Source organism: Gymnoscopelus microlampas (assembly GCF_963454915.1).
Source record: "Gymnoscopelus microlampas genome assembly, chromosome: 12".
Lineage (NCBI taxonomy): Eukaryota > Metazoa > Chordata > Actinopteri > Myctophiformes > Myctophidae > Gymnoscopelus > Gymnoscopelus microlampas.
Genome location: NC_139949.1, coordinates 50,354,619 through 50,366,093, shown reverse-complemented (window position 1 = coordinate 50,366,093; position 11,475 = coordinate 50,354,619). Strand labels below are relative to the sequence as shown.

The window sequence follows — 11,475 nt, the reverse complement described above, 5'->3', positions numbered from 1 at the left end:
TAAAATGGTGTAACTAATCATGAGGTTTCATATTATTATGTGCCAAGATCTAGGGCCACACAAAGGTATAAAAACACACCCACAATCCTATTTCATCAGTCCTGTCTGCAGGTATGGCTCTGTTATATTAACAAATGTTATATAGGTTCACAACACATCTACTGATGCACAAACTTGGACACTGTCTCTTGGGGGCTTAGGGTAGCAGGTGAGATGTTGGCAGCAGGTGTTGGCGACACTAGGAGGCTCTGGTCACTGTGGGTTGCCTCCGGGCCTGGCTCCTCCTGCGTCTGACCAGAAGTGACTTCTGTGCGTTGTGTCATCGTTGTCGCTTTCAAACATCTCATTCTGCCTTGATGGGTTTTTAAACCCTCTTGAATGTTGCAGGTTTTACCTCAGTATGTAGCTTGCTTTGGGTTCTTCCCCCCAGAAGAAGAGGTTAGGGCTGCCAACCCTCTCCATCCCGGGTTTCCGTCTCTCCGGCCGTCCTCTGTCTCTCCAGAGTATTTCAGTTAACAAAACATCTACTGATGCGCAAACTTGGACACATCATCAGTGTTGTTTCCTGGAGTCACTGGTCAACAGTATACTTCTAGAGACGCATACAGTTGTTCCTTCCCGTTTAGTCTTTTTTTTTTTTTACTTGTTTCTTTCTTCTATATTTCTTCTCTATTTTAACTCCTCCTGTAACTGTAGATGTTGAGAGCTTGTACAAAAACACTCTTTTCCATCTGTAATGATGTGATGTGACACTAAAGTTGATTCTAAAGTTGAGACTAAATTCTTCCACACATCCCAAATAGTAATGTTAAGAGATCATAGCTTATATTTCACTTTCCTGATAATAATCCATTAGGCTTATAGCATAGTAATAAAACATCTTGCACAAATGTGTGTGTGTGTGTGTGTGTGTGTGTGTGTGTGTGTGTGTGTGTGTGTGTGTGTGTGTGTGTGTGTGTGTGTGTGTGTCGATAAACAATGCGGCCCCCCAGAGTGAGTGTGGAAATTTTGTGGCCCTCACCATATACAAAGTTGCCCACCCCTGATGTACAGTATACATCTGCTGCTATTCTCACACACCTTTATATCTTACCCCAGGTACTATGTGTAAATATGTACATCATTTGTTTGTCTTTGATTGATCTCTCTAGCCCCTTGCCCCCCCTTCTTCCCTTTCATATTTTCTATGGAAATAAAAACAACATAACTTGCACAAAATCTAATTTCACCCACTTTTTTATTTCTGTAGTGTAAACCTGTTATGTGACAATAAAGCTGATTCTGATTCAGATTCACATCACAATTTAATAATGTAATACAACTTAATAATGATCATAGCTATTTCATTAATTGTAACAATTACTAGTCATAATTAATAAACTGCATAATTGCAGCCTCCTGAAGGTGTTTCTTTAGGGTACCCCACAAATGCTGGTTTACATAATAAACAGGACACATTGTTTTCAACAGAACAGTTTCTAGACAGTTCTGAGTTTGGTTATAGGGCATAGCAGTACTAGTGACGGCCATTTTGTGGTGCCACAAATCAAAAGCCCATTCATTTTTCATAGATATTTCCGAAAATATTTATATTAATTATTTTAAGCCTGGAACCATGCCCTCCACGCTCCTGGTGAATAATGACCATAAAATATTTGTTTCCGTGTCAATTATTTTTTGAAAACCGCAAAAAGGGGGTATTTATTCAATATAGTATGTAATATAATTAGATATGTTTTGACACTGAATCAATCAAATATGTTATTGTCATGATTCACCAATAGTGTAATAATTACTGGCAAAATTAATCAAAAATGCATGCAAAGTAGTTTTCCCTCAGTTAACTGATTTAATACCTAAAATAATTCAAATAATACCACATTAATTGGGCATGTAATAGAATACAGCAAAATACATTAAATCAAATGATTAAAACTAAGATTCTAGAAAAAACAGTTCTACCGTCTACAATTGATATGGTTAAAATAGTAATTTATATAGCTTTATATAGCTTGAGGAACCATTCAATGGAGTTCAATGGACAGGTGGTGCCATCTTGGGAGGTTTTCAGCAATTTTTCTAAGAAGAAAAGAAAGAGCTCGGAAATGTCTCCAAAAGGCAATTCAGGCATTTAGCAGACACTCTTAATCCAGAGCGATTTACAGTAAGAAAGACGAGTACTAATGGAGGCCTCTGTTGACAAGAGCAGTATAAATCACTATATGTTTGTTTGTCTGTCCAACTCCCTGCCAACATACAGCTGTTTAATTTGATCAGTGAGCTGATTTATAGGACCGTAAAAACAAATCATCCTTGGTGTGAATGCACTTAACTTAACTGACTGAAACTCCTTTGTCACATTGTGACAGGAGTTTATCCAGTGTGGATACTCTGGTGTCTCTTCAGGTCTCCTGACTGACTGTAACTCTGTTCACAATGTTTTCAGTAATAATAATAATAATAATAATAAGGGTAATAATAATAATAATACACTTTATTTGTATAGCACCTTTCATGACATGCAATGCAGCTCAAAGTGCTTTCCAGAGCAAGAATTTAGCGTGGACAAGCTGGTGCTTCTTCAGGTGACCTGAGTGACTGAAACTCTTGTCACACTGTTTACAGTGGAAGATTTTTTCCAGTGTGAACACGCAGGTGTGACCTAAGGTTATCTGACCGACAGAAACTCTTGTCACAGAATTTACAGTGGAAAGGTTTTTCTCTAGTGTGGATACGCTGGTGTGTCTTGAGGTTTTGTGAGTGACTGAAACTCTTATCACAATGTTTACAGTGGAAAGGTTTTTCTCCAGTGTGGATAAGCCGCTGGTGCCTCTTCAGCGCATCTGACCGACTGAAATTCTTGTCACAATCTTTACAGTGGAAAGGTTTTTCTCCAGTGTGGATAAGCTGGTGTGTCTTTAGGTCACCTGACCGACTGAAACTCTTGTCACAATGTTTACAGTAGAAAGGTTTTTCTCCAGTGTGGATAAGCTGGTGTGTCTTCAGGTGAAATGACCGACTGAAACTCTTGTTACAATGTTTACAGTGGAAAGGTTTTTCTCCAGTGTGGACACGCTGGTGTGTCTTCAGATGACTTGACTGAAAGAAACTCTTGTCACAATGTTTACAGCGGAAAGGTTTTTCTCCAGTGTGGATACGCTCGTGTTTTTTTAAGTCATCTGACCGACTGAAACTCTTGTCACAATGTTTACAGTGGAAAGGTTTTTCTCCAGTGTGGACTCGCTGGTGTCTATTCAGGAAATATGACTCATGGTAACTCTTGTCACAATGTTCACAATGGAAAGGTTTTTCTCCAGTGTGGATATGCTGGTGTTTCTTCAGATGACTTGACTGAAAGAAACTCTTGTCGCATTGTTTACAGTGGAAAGGTTTTTCTCCAGTGTGGATACGCTGGTGTTTCTTCAGGTTACCTGACTCACTAAAACTCTTGTCACAATGTTTACAATGGAATGGTCTTTCTCCAGTGTGGATATGCTGGTGTTTCTTCAGATGACTTGACTGAAAGAAACTCTTGTCACAATCTTTACAGTGGAAAGGTTTGTCTTTAGTGTCGACACGCTGGAGTGTCTTCAGGGGACCTGAATCACTGAAATTCTTGTCACACCGTTTCTCATCACTGTCTTCAGTGACTTCAGTGTCAGATTCAAGTTCAACTTCAACTTCAAAATAGTGTGAAGAGATGTCTTCATCATCATCATCATCATCTTCACTTTTCACTGCTAGTAATGTTAACATTGACCCATCAGGCTCTTCTTGTCTTTGAAGTAGCTCCTCCTGTTCCTCTTTAATCTGTAGAGGCTCTGGTTCCTCCTGGAGCAGACTGGGGTTCCTCACCTGTTCAGGATAATCCTCCTCTTTACACACAACCATGTGCAGGATGTCTAGGAGCAGAACAATAACATGATAGTGAACACTGGATTTCCAAAATGTAAATCTATTCTTCCTTTGTCCATGTTCCATGTAGAAAATGAGCTATCACCTACTTAGATCGCCAAAACAGTTACTAACTACAGGTTATTACAGGTGTTTCTGGAAACTGAAGTTCTGAAAATGTCTATGTTTAGTTACTTATTTATTTTGAGTCATGAAACAATGTTAAAACACAACACACATGTGGGCTTTGATTTGGGAGTAAAGCCGTCTACAATAAGGTTTGTCTGTATGCAGGTAGTCAGCCAGACACATTTAGCCTTGGCACATCTGAAAATAGTTGAAGATATACTTGTTGGAATGTCTAAATCACAAAAACCCTCTATATATAGTGAACTAATACTTAGTTGAATGGGGTATAGTTTGCTATGTGCCCTCTACACCAAATATCTTTACCTAAAATAGATCTACAAGCTAGAGATCTTGTCGATCAGTTAATTTCAGTGAACGTTACCCCCAGAATAGGGATGCTAGGGTTCAAGTGGTTAGCTCAAAGCTGAGGGAAAAGCCCATTGAAGATCTGTGTTATTATTGTAACAGCTCTACAACAGAACAGTCAATATGACAGAAAGAGAGAGCACATGAAACTTACTGAGGTGTGGATGGTCTTCAGGTTCCTGTTTAATAGAGATAGCCCTGGCTGAGTCTGGAGAGTTCATCTTCACCTGCAGTCTGGACTCCACACACTGGTCTGAAATGAAGGAATTGAAAAAGGACATTAATGACTGGACACAGTAGTGTCCAGTTATTTAAGTCAAACAACATATGAACGTTGGGTGCAAGGATAATGGTTAATACAGTTTATATACAGTATTGTAGAAGATATCACACTTAACTTAAGATTACATAAGGGAAATGTATCAAAAACAAGCTCAGTGCTTTATGAGTCTTCCAGTTTAGTAGACCTTGTATTGTGAATTTGTACTTCCATGTACTGTTGTTCTCATGTCTTACTAAATAAAGTACATCAATCAATCAATCAATCAAAAGAGTGATTCCAACGAAGCAAATAATGGTGTAAACTGTAAAGTGAATAAGGTGAAAGTAGCCAATAAGTGCAGTTCAAACACTGGAATGAGACCCAAAATACATCCCCAAGCAACAACATAAGCAGCCTTTATTTGACCTAGATGAAGGCAGTGATCAAAGTTGGGCTGCTGAATTATTCACATTCTATTGTCAATTACAATTTTGGCTTCCAACAATTATGAAAACAAGATAAAACAATGATCACAATCCATTTCGCACAATGATCGTTTTGTTTTGTTTTTAGTCATAAATCCAGTGCAACTTTGGCCCCTCCCTAAAAGCTCAAACTCAGTCTCAGTTTGACTGTGAGATGTTTAGATCTCACAGATCTAGTGAAGATGATGGAAAGATTATGATGGAGAGCCTTTTTCAAGGAATCTGATGAGGGGGGAAAAACAAAGAGCAATAAAGCAGCCCATGAACGAGACAGGGAAACTATGTTCAATGCCATGCATTACCTGGATGAGTCATAGACATGACAACATCAGTGTTGCCATGTCTGCTAATATTATAAGAGACTTTGGGCTTGTTTTTCTGTGAAGTCGCTTGTAAATATTGGTAGTTGCGGGTTGTGGTTTTTTGGGCTTGTTTCTAAAGTCCAGTTGCTTATTAGGGCTTGCTTCCCTAATGTTGTTTAAACCAGTGGTTCTCAAACATTGTCATGTCAAGCAAGGACCCCCCACATCAATATGAATGTATATGACCCCTCCCCCCCTAAACATTTTGTGCCAGGGGCCCCCTTACCAGATTTGTGTTTTTTTTTTAAGTTTCAAGATTATTTTAGCAAATCTACAAGCTCACAACTTGTCGCATTGTGAGCTTGTACATATTGTCATAGACCTAGTTGCTTATTTCTCTCACAAAATCTGGCAACACTGTACAGCATGACAAATGTTTAGACAAAATACAATTAATGTTTAACTTCACTTGACAATCACATTAACATTATCTGACTGTCTTGGAGTAGGTTCAAAATAGTCTTTGCTCTTTCACACTTTGGGTCCGTACATCTACATAAACGTTCAAATTTCAAATATAAAGTGCTTACCCCATGGCCACGGATGTTACAATTATGTACGGGCCCTCAGAAGTACCCGTATCTTCCGTATTGTTCAATAAAAAACATTTTAATCCTGCTCGGTGGCCATTTTCCTCAAAGAGTTATAATGTATCAAAGTGCAATACACCTCTCAACCGATAGGGTCACGCAGTTGAAAGCAACGGAGATCTGACACAGATCGGATTAAAATGATTAAAATTGAACAATACGGAAGATAAAGGTACTTCTGAGGGCCCGAACATAATTGTAACATCCGTGGCCATGAGGTAAACACTTTATATTTGAAACCTGAACGTTTAAGTAGATGTACGGACCCAAAGTGTGAAAGTGCAAAGACTATTTAGAAATAACTCCAAGACGTTCATTATGACCGATGACCGTCTTGATCCAAGGCTACTCATGTACAAGCAACGTTTGCTCATTGTTTATATGGAGATTAACCATTACATTGATAATAGTTAAATCACATGAATTATAATCTATTCAATCAACAACATGTAGCAAAACATGTATGTATAGCTGCTTTGAGTACTTGTTGTGTTTATGAATTATAATCTGGCAAGTAACAGCAATTACATTTATATTCCATATTGAGTCAATAAATACAAAGTAAAGCCAACATAATGAGTTGATCTTTACCTGCTGTGTTTCAGTGGTTGAGCTGCTAACAAACGTCCTCCTGCTGCTTAACGACGACACTGTTTAGAAACGACACGTTTACTTTTCTTTATATTTTACTTTTATATAAATCTATGGTATTTTAAAGTGTCAACAACAGTCAGTCAACACACCATGTTGTTTTCACTACTGCATTGTGGGTATGTTCTTCTTCTGACGACCACTTTGTCTAGAGGCCAGTTGGTGTATTGATGCCCCCTACTGTTGGTCTCGGGTACTGTCCATTGTTTATATACACTAACAGTACTATGTGACCTTCCTGACCTGTAGACAAGAGAACATCCATCTAGGAGTAAAGCACTTCATCCAACTGATCAAATTAAATGATTATTGAAAAATAATTGTTAATCATTAATTTGATAAATTAACCAATTAATAATCAATCCCTATTTTGGATATTTCATTATAGGCAACATTTTCCCACAAATTTAAAATCCAAACATATTGAAAATAGGAGATCTACAAGTTCACAATACGTCACAGTGCGATGCGTTTTGTGCTTGTAGATCAGCTATTTTCACATGTCTTACAGACACTGTTGTGCAACATAGTATAACATAGGGCTGATGTTGTCAATCAATTTGTTGAGAAGTAAAAACATATTAAGAAAAAAGCAGCTTCTCGATTATTTGATTAATCACAAAAGTAATCTATAGATGAATTGCTTAGAAAGTCATGGATAGTTGCAGCCCTACATCCATCACAGCTTTCATCAGTGCACATTGATGCTGCACAGGTCTGATCACGTCTCATAGAAATGCAAGATACAACATAAACTAACATATACCATGTTACAGGATGCAACATATACCTTGTATTAAACATATTACCCATATCATTTTCAAACTATGTAACTATATCAATATGTCTATGATAAATTCAGACTGTATGGTATATTCAGACTGTGACACAGTAAGATTATCAGAAGTTATTTCAAAGCAATGTATGTTCCAAATAGTTATGAGTTTCCCATTATGGTTATTGTACCATAATGTTCTGGGAAGATAGGTTGATTGTAATGGATGAATTGGACTGTGTCAGGCTGACCTAAAATGGTGTAACTAATCATGAGGTTTCATATTATTGTGTGCAAAGATCTAGGGCCACACAAAGGTATAAAAACACACCCACAATCCTATTTCATCAGTCCTGTCTGCAGGTATGGCTCTGTTATATTAACAAATGTTATATAGGTTCACAACACATCTACTGATGCACAAACTTGGACACTGTCTCTTGGGGGCTTAGGGTAGCAGGTGAGCTGTTGGCAGCAGGTGTTGGCGACAGTAGGAGGCTCTGGGCACTGTGGGTTGCCTCCAGGCCTGGCTCCTCCTGCGTGACTGCGTCTGACCAGAAGTGACTTCCGTGCGTTGTGTCGTCGTTGCCGCTTTCAAACATCTCATTCTGCCTTGATGGATTTTTAAACCCTCTTGAATGTTGCAGGTTTTACCTCAGTATGTAGCTTGCTTTGGGTTCTTCCCCTCAGAAGAAGGTTAGGGCTGCCAACCCTCTCCATCCCGGGTTTCCGTCTCTCCGGCCGTCAAGGTTCAAGGTTCAACTTTATTGTCAACAATACCATTTACAAGAAAAGGCACGTGAAATTCATTGTGCGCTAAAAACCAACACAGCAGCAACAGTCTCAGTAATTCCCCATCAGACTCAATGTCAAGTGTTATGTTAGAAACTATGCTGCTTAATAAAAACATGTAAAGATCTAAACTACTAAACTAAGTGCAAAAAGCTCATGTGCAAACTGCATTGTCATAGATCTAATACATTAGCCACAGACATATGGCCATATAGTCCGGGCCATGTAGTGTTCAGTGTGTGTTCAGAAGTCTTATGGTGGCCAAGAAGAAAGTACTCCATAGTCTTTGTGTGTGGCTGGCAAGGCTGAGATACTGCTTGCCTGGCCATGGCCACAGTGCCGGCCTGAACAGCTGTGGCTGGGATGGTGGACGTCCCCTACAATCCGTTCAGCCTTGGCCACGCATCGCCTCTCGTATATTCCCTGGAGGGAGGGAAGCTCACCTCCGACTATACGCTGGGCTGACCGCACTACTCTCTGTAGTGCCTTCTGTTGAAGGACAGTGCAGCTCCCGTACCATACGGTGAATCCACCCGTCAGGATGCTCTCGATGGTGCAGTTGTAAAAAGACCTCAGGATACGGGGGCTAACCCTGAACTTCTTCAGGCGCCGTAAGCAGTACAGGCGTTGTTGTGCCTTTTTCACCACATGAGTGGTGTGAGTGTTCCACTTAAGGTCGTCGTCTATGTGTATTCCCAGGAATTTAAACCCACTGACTCTCTCCACTGCAACTACATCGATGTGGATTGGCGTGTGTTCCCTCCTTGGCCTCCTGAAGTCAACAATTAGCTCCTTGGTCTTTCCCGCGTTGAGAGCTAGGTTGTTCTCCCGACACCATAGCGCCAGTGTATTGACCTCGTTTCTATAGGCCGTCTCTATAGGCCGTCTCGCTGGCGTCGGTGATCAGCCCCATGACTGCAGTGTCGTCGGCGTACTTAATGATGGTATTGGAGCCGTGCGTGGAAATACAGTCATGGGTGTACAAGGAGTAAAGGAGGGGGCTGAGCACACAGCCCTGGGGTGCACCGGTGTTGAGGGTCATTGGGTCTGATGTTATGTTGCCCATCCGCCCCACCTGACCACGGTTCGACAGAAAGTTCAGTACCCACCTGCACATGGTCGGGTGCAGGCCTAGGTCTCTGAGCTTCATGTCTAGTCTTGCAAGGACAATTGTATTGAAGGCTGAGCTGAAGTCCACGAACAGCATCCGCACGTACCTGTTGTTACTCCCTCTCGCATCCAAGTGATTGAGGGCAGTGTGGAGAGCCATGGCCACTGCATCATCAGTTGATCTATTTTTCCGGTATGCAAACTGCCATGGATGCACCGTAGCAGGCAGTACCGAGCAGATGTAATCTCTTACCAGCCTCTCAAAGCACTTGCTGACGATTGGTGTCAGTGCAACAGGTCTCCAGTTATTGTGACATGATGTTTTAGCACGCTTGGGGACTGGGAGTATGGTGGACCTTTTGAAGCCTTCAGGAACCTCAACTTGAGAGAGGGAGAGGTTGAAGATGTCTGTAAACACACCAGCCAACTGGTGTGCACAGACTTTGAGCACCCGACCTGGTATGCCGTCGGGGCCTGCCGCTTTACGGGTGTTCAACCGCATGAAGGCCTTACGCACATCAGACTCCGAGATGGATAGTGGGCTGACCTCCTGTGGTGGTGCAGGCTCCGGTGGACCGGTGTTGGTGCCGTCTGTCTCGAACCATGCAGAGTTCAGATCATTTGGGAGGGAGGCAGAGGGGGGCTCCGTGCTTCTGGGTTGCCCTCTGAAGTCCGTTATTTCCCGGAGCCCTTGCCACATGCTCCTCGCATCCCCATTCTTTAACTGGTCTTCCAGCTTCACACTATACTCCCGTTTAGCTTTCCTGATGGCTTTCTGGAGGTCAGCGCGGGTGGAACCCAGATCTCCGGATCTAAAGGCACTACCCGTGCATGCAACGCAGCACGGACGTCGCTGTTGATCCAAGGCTTCTGGTTTGGATAGGTCCTTACTGTCTTCTGTGGCACAGCGTCATATGTAGCTCACAGCGCAAGTTCAGTAAAGAAGATCACTGAGTTGTTATGTCCTGCAGCCTGGCAGATTGGCAATCTGCAGCCAGTCCGGCAATCTGCAGCCAATCTGCCAACCTGCAGTCAATCTGCCAATCGGCAGCCAGCCAATCAGGCGGTTGGACTCCGCCTTTAAATATCACTGCCTCTCTCACTGGTCATTCTCTTCCCAGCATGCAGCAAGCAAAGTGTGCTCTCTCTGTGCCTTTCACACTCAGAGCTTTGCAAACAAAGTGTGCACTCTCTGCGCTCCGCTGCTTACTCACTCAGAGCTGCAAACGGCAGCTCATCAGCTTTTTCTCATTTTTGGCCGGCTTAGTTAAGTTCAGTTCTGATGTTTTGCGATTAAGTTTTTGCCTCACTCCTTCCATGACTAGGGCTGCTCTCAACAATCATCAGCTGGTTCTACAGCCCCATCCAACAAGCTGGTCTCACTCCTTCCAGGTGCAATGGCTTCATTCCAGCCCTGCTTCAACAGTCGTGAGGTTTTCACAAATGCTATAATTATTCAGCTAATGTGTCTGCTCTTGATACCGATGCTACAGCTAATGCTAACTCATGTCTGCAATGATCACTGCTAATGCTAACTCTATTCAAACTGCTGCTAACATAACTGCTAATCATCACAGCTAATGGTACCTTTACCCAGGCTACTGCTAATCATGTCAACTACAATGTCAACTGCTGCAGTCATGAGTCAGCAAATTCTGCTAAACTGCCTTACTACTACAGCTTCAGCTACTGCTGCTATATGACAATAATCATTATAGCTATGCTACGTCAAACTGCTACTGGCATGAGGTCAGTCATGAGTTGGCTAACACTGCTGACTGCATTGCTACTACAGGTTCAGCTAATGCTACTTTCATTCAGTCTGCTGCTATCATGACTGTAAACATTACAAGTATACTACTTCAACTGCCACCATGAGGCTAGTATTGAGTGAGCTTATGCTGCGTCTGCATTGACACCAGGCAGCTTTAGGAAGGATGGAGAAGAGTGAACCATCTCATTGTATTATGAAAAAAAAAATGAAAAAAAAAGCTGTGTTTATGCTTCAATTGCTTTGCTATTACTGCTAAAGTCAGCTAATGCTATTTGCACTGCTATT

The 11,475-nt window shown here is 41.5% G+C and overlaps 2 protein-coding genes across 2 annotated transcripts in view; both read left to right on the top strand.

The window, feature by feature from the left end:
- The window catches only part of LOC311057417 (uncharacterized protein), a gene marked incomplete at its 3' end in the record, with an annotated part of 440,186 nt that overhangs the window by 193,581 nt on the left and 235,130 nt on the right, over nt 1-11,475 (top strand). The window lies entirely within an intron of this gene.
- The window catches only part of LOC311057874 (uncharacterized protein), a 258,441-nt gene that overhangs the window by 178,988 nt on the left and 67,978 nt on the right, over nt 1-11,475 (top strand). The window lies entirely within an intron of this gene.